The 6,000-nt window shown below is 36.6% G+C and overlaps 1 protein-coding gene across 1 annotated transcript in view; it reads right to left on the bottom strand.

Moving 5' to 3' along the window:
* Window positions 1–2,876: 2,876 nt before the first annotated feature.
* Window positions 2,877–6,000, bottom strand: part of TDRD15 (tudor domain containing 15) — a 45,053-nt gene continuing 41,929 nt past the window's right edge. The window contains exon 5 of the transcript XR_011808594.1: window positions 2,877–4,139. The gene's annotated coding sequence lies outside the window, so the exon portion shown is untranslated. The remainder of the gene's footprint in view (window positions 4,140–6,000) is intronic.

Below are 6,000 nucleotides of genomic sequence, written 5' to 3'. Positions count from 1 at the left end.
GTAAGAAAATGTTTTTTCAATCATGTATGATTCTTTATTTTTATTTTCCCTCAAACCAAGAAAAGCACTGAAAGAATCTATGTGTGAAGATATGAGTTTCAAGCTTCAAACATTTTGCTGCAGTTCTGTTCAAAATAATAATAAAAAAGTAGTTATATATATTTTTAAACAATAGAAAAAAGTGTTCTTTTGACATAAACCTATAACTCAGAAATAGCTAAAGGAATTGTATCTCCAATTGTATCAGCTCTTCAAATATACTATTTTCCCAGATACAGAGAAACATGAAAAATGTCAAGTTCCTAAATGAGTGTTTCAGAAAGATATCCAATTTTTAGGCCCTTAATTACTACATATATGACCGGTTGCTGCTATTAAAGAGCAAGTGTAAGCCACTGGTCAAAATAATTGCATTATAGGATACACCATATTTTTAGTCATCATTTTGACACCTGACAAAGCATTGAATTGACAGTGAAACTATAAATTCAGACTATTAGAACTTCATTTCTGACATTAAAACAGGAAAATCACATTGTTACAAGGACAGAACAAGTCCTCTGATCAATATGCACCCAGAAGATGTTATTCCACACATGAAAAATAATTTAAAAGCCATTTTGCTCAGATGTCTGTATGCTCCTTTGTCTTTATTAACTCACAAGTTTAGAGGATACTAAAATACTTGGAAGCATCCAGAGGAGGTCAACCAAGCTGATAAAAGGTCTGGAAGGCACATCTTGTGAAGAGAGACGAAGGACACTTGGGTTGTCTGGTTTGGAGAAAAGAAGATTGAGAGGTGACCTCAGAGCTCCCTGCAGCTTCCTGAGGAGGGGAAGTGGAGAGTGAGGTGCTGGTCTCTGCTCCCTGGTCACTGATGGCAGGGTCACACAGGAACGGCACAAAGTTGCACCAGCGGAGGTTCAGGCTGGACATTAGGAAAAAACTCTTCACCATGAGGGCAGTCAAACACTGGAACAGGTTCCCTAGGGAGGGGAGTCAGTGTTCAAGAGGCATTTGGATAATGCCCTCGATAACATGTTTTAACTTTTGTTTAGCCCTGATGTTATGAGGCAGTTGGGCTCGATGATCTTTGTAGGTCCCTTCCAACTGAACTATTCCCTTCCCTTCCCTTCCCTTCCCTTCCCTTCCCTTCCCTTCCCTTCCCTTCCCTTCCCTTCCCTTCCCTTCCCTTCCCTTCCCTTCCCTTCCCTTCCCTTCCCTTCCCTTCCCTTCCCTTCCCTTCCCTTCCCTTCCCTTCCCTTCCCTTCCCTTCCCTTCCCTTCCCTTCCATCTTAATACGGAGATAATGTTAAGCTTTCTGTAACCTGCAAGCAGTTTGTCTCCCTGAGTTTTTAAAATCTACTAACCAAACAATACTATCTTCCATCAGGCATAGATCTAATTGACTCTTTCAATAATATATAAATTCTGATAAGGATATTTTTACATTCTTGGGGAGAGCTAATAACTTACAGTGCACAGACAAACAGTTTAAGATTGATCACTACTTTAAATGTTAGGTTATAGTGAAAATCCGTAATGATTTTTTGCAGTATATTTGAGCTGCTGTGGTGAAGCTGTTACCTTTGCAGGTAAGAAAAGCTGTAACAGGAACAAAAAAAAAAATCTAGAGGGGATTAACTACAGAAATGTGCTGATCAAAAGCAATAACATAATCATGGATGGGTAAAGGGTTCAAAAGGAGAAACAATGGAGAAAAAAAAAAAAAAAACAAACAAGGAGAAAAAAAAAAAAAAGCATGTTGTTGAAGGCTTGCACAACAAAGAGGTTAACACAGCTAGAAAATCAAATAGGTATTAGGAAAATGGACCTGCATTCATCCTTCAGCCTGACTAAGGAGTTTTTATAGTGGACAGCTGTGACTGCAACAATAACAAAACAAGCAGGTTTGGAACTTGCCATTGGAAAAATTTTTGAACACTTTTCCTTTAGGAAAACCAAACTGATGGCTTCCCAGATGCTGTACTGGAAGGCTCTTGTCCGTTTCCCTTTCTCCCAGTTGACAAAATGCTTCTATGGCCATAGCTGGAAAGCTGAAAAATTCCACTGCAGTTTTCTCAAATGGAATTTTCCACCAAATCTTTGCCACAAAAATGCTGGGGGCTTGCCTTCTCATCTTGCTTATTTTTTTAAACATTTTTTTCAAGGGCTATAATTTCCATTTTCTCATCAGTCATCAGTTAATAATAAACATTCTGTCATTTAAAAATGGTTTCTGTTTCTTACAAATCTCTACAACATGAAAGTGAGCATTTTCAACAATGTTCGTATCTTTCTACTATGTAAGTACAAACAGAAACAGGGTAAAACTGAAAACACTCTCAGACCTTAACTGACAATGTTAAAGGCAACTACTCTGTTTGGTGTGAAAAAAAAATATGTTTTATATAATAGAGCTAGAACTTTCTCCTGTGTTTATGGGAACTATTCAGAGTTTCCTTTATAAGGCAATACTTATATACGGTGTCAAGACTCCCCTTAAGTGCCATCTGAACTGCATCCAGATATACATGACAAGGTAACACAGTACTTTTATATTTTTCTTTAAATTTTAAAGAGAAACATTAAATTCATGTTTAAGTAGCAATAACTGAAATATTTGCTCTACAAAGTCAAGGCTGAATTTATTAATTCAATAAATTTTGTCCTTTCTTCTACCTACGAAGTCACCAGAAAAATCAGATTACTTTATACGTACTTACTCAGCATACTGCTGAATGAGACCAAGCCCTAATGATTCTATATTAAGTATATATGTTTTTTTATAATTTTATAAAATATTGGTATTTGAAAAACAAACAAACAAAAAAGCAACACATTCTCCAGAATTGGGAAAATAATTTATTTGAAAATTTAAAGAAATTACTTCTAAAAGGTGTTCAAGCTATATATATTTGCAAATGTTGGCTATATCAGCCTTACAGCTACAAATTCCCTACTGCAGCTTCATGAACAGCTATCCAAATCATGCAATAAATAGCATTAGTTTCTTGACCATGCGACCTAACTGTGCTAAACCACTTTCCACATTGGCACAAATACAGCTTTGATTAAATAAACTTTCTGTATGAGTTTATAATTCACCAGCTCTAAACAAAGTTTTACTTGTACAAATGTTCACAGACAATAATGGGAGAACATGCTGAACTGAAATCTATTTGGACAACTTTTCAGCAGCAGATTTCCATACTACCCAGTCATCTCTGTTAGTTTGTGGCGCACAGTGTCTGACAACTGAAAAATATGTAAATTGCTCTATACTTGTTATGAACACTCCTCCAGATTTTGTTCAAAAGCTGTAACAGACTGGGCTGCTCAGCATAATTTTTTGAAGCATTTGCAAAGCTTGTACCAGATCCTGCCCTCTTTCCATATGTATACCCCTCATTTGATTTCCATGGCAGAAACGCCCATTTAGCTACATAAGGAAAGTCATTTAACCTCAACTCCATTTCCCTCAACTCTATTTTCCTCCCATTATACACACACACTACACAGAAATTTTCAGTCCTGGTTATTATTTATGGAGAGCTTTCAGGATTACCTTTTACAGCTGATTTATAAAAGTAATCACCTGCCTCAGACCAAAATGTAGCACTTGAACTTAAAATGCTTCTTCTGGTTTGAAAGATGTCATCTGCTTCAATAAAGTCCCTTGTAGGAAGTACGGATAACTTTTTCAGATAGAAAAAAATCCAAAATTAATTTAAAAATCGAAATAATCCTTTTACTGAAACTACTTAAATATGTATGCAGCTTGCTTTGAACAAATATCTTATTTGCAATTAATTGTATAATGAGATATGTGTATTGTGAAAATATATACACATATTTCATTGACAGCCATTGAACCTGTAATAGTTAGAGTTCGAAGTGAATTCTCTTCTTTACATATGTCTTTAAAAAAAGGCTTGATTCCACCTTAAAAGGACACATTATGCTAAATAAGACTGATTTGTGCAGTATCAAAACCACATTCAAAATCAGTCTCCCAGATAACAGACCATTTTTTGGATCCTGCACAGAGTCCTGCTCTAATGGTCTCCACTCCACAAAGGACCCTCTACAGCGTCTGTCAGCAAAAGGGACTGGCTGGTAGAAGGCAGAGGAAATTCCTGGGGGAATGAAAAAAACTTAGAAATGGGCAACTTTTAATACTCATTCCCAGCTTTTTACTTGGTACCTTGACCTGCTAAACCTCTGCGAACACTGTAGCAACCACACTGTAACTTCTACTTGACTTTGGCATCTGACAAACAGTATGTTTTGGCATCCAAACAGTAGAACAGACCCTTTTATCTTAAATAGCCGGTTCAATGGTACGGATATTACATTTGGTTTATTTTTCTTCTATATAATAAAGGAGGCTGCGTTTATTATATAACAGAAGGTGGCATTCCAGATTGTTTGCATGATGTAGACACAAGGGTTTCATTTTTAGCACACTTCGTAAGTATTTTGCATAGACAGATGAAGATGCACAACACACTGTAAGCAAAAGCAACATTTCATGCCTTCATTTCATAATTAGGCTTAGCTCTTAACAAGTCACATTCTAATTCCCACCAAGCAAGTATGAAGAGGGCATCTGATCTCAAATACCTTATTCATGCAAAGAATAGGTTCAGCTAAAGTGCAACAATGAATAAAATATGGGAAACGTATTTCTGAAAGGTTATTTTACTGTGTCACCAAGTTAATTCTGGCACAAGATGACTCAAACCATCTGCAGCTTGAACAAGAAGAATTAAACATTTTGACAGGTCTGAAACCTCATACTTTGATTTTCCATTTTTTAAAATCCCAGTTTAATTCCACCTCACTCCTCCCTTTTTTCTAATGCGCTCTTTGCCATTATCTCTCCATTAAATCCAAGTACTGAAAGCCCCCCACTGTTTGACACTCCTAACCATAGGTTGCAAAGGTTGAAATGAAGTGCATGTTAGTTCGAGAACAGTCACCTTGCTCAGAATGCAGACTCCAGAACTTTTTGCAAGGCTGACTTGAGCAACCTAAACATATTACCCACAGTTTGTGTGGGTTTGAAATGCAAATGTTTACTTTCTACTGTAACATAAACATGATTTGTTATGCAGGGCACTGACACTTCTTATCATACCTCTAAGAAATGGTATAACTGCCACCCTTAAACACATTTCTTAACTCCAGGATGCTTGAAATTTATACTTTGGATAACAACAATGTGTAACAGTGAATGCATAAACCAATATATACTGACCCTCATTTGAAAACTTAGGATCTAATTCAGGAAAAAATCTGTGGCATATTCTTCTGTTTAAGTAAGCATTTAAATATTGCTATGAGGATGGAATTCCTAATGTACTTATGATGTTATAGAGTTTCACTGTATCCCAGTCTTAAATATTTTTTCTTCCCTTGTCCCTTTTCCTTGCCATCTGCCTTTCAGTGTTAATTACATCTATCTGTCTAAAATTTTGCCACATGCTGCATTTTTTATTGAGCCAAATGATACAGTGCACATGCACTTTACTGGCGAATTTATGGCTAGAGGGCCCTCTTTTTTCTATCCTTTATGGGGAAGAACAGTTCTAGTTTTAATGCTTTGGCACATAAGCTTTAATAGCATCCATGCATCTGCTTCTGAGCTCCTCACTTAAGCTCCCTGTGCATCATCCAAGATGGAAGCTATAATGCAGAGAGAACATTTCCCATCACTTCATTTTTACACTTTTTTTTCAGTACTTTTTCATTACTGCTGAGTACATAATCTTAAAACCTGGAAGATAAGTGAAGAACATAAACCAAAGAAGGTGCCTCCCTCAAAAGGAAGCCTCCAGCTTTCCCGGAATGAAATTCAAGAATTTCAAGCTAGGAACACAGAGACCCAAACTTCATGTCTGTTCTAGGAGTCTGGGTCTTCCCTACTTCTGAGTTTCTGGACTCTGAATGGGTGACAGGATTTCTTTCTGCTACTGTATTTCCCATCTTTAAGTG

The sequence above is a fragment of the Anas platyrhynchos genome, chromosome 3, assembly GCF_047663525.1.
Source record: "Anas platyrhynchos isolate ZD024472 breed Pekin duck chromosome 3, IASCAAS_PekinDuck_T2T, whole genome shotgun sequence".
Lineage (NCBI taxonomy): Eukaryota > Metazoa > Chordata > Aves > Anseriformes > Anatidae > Anas > Anas platyrhynchos.
Note: the sequence above shows the minus strand (reverse complement) of the source record. Positions and strands in the feature narration are given on the sequence as shown.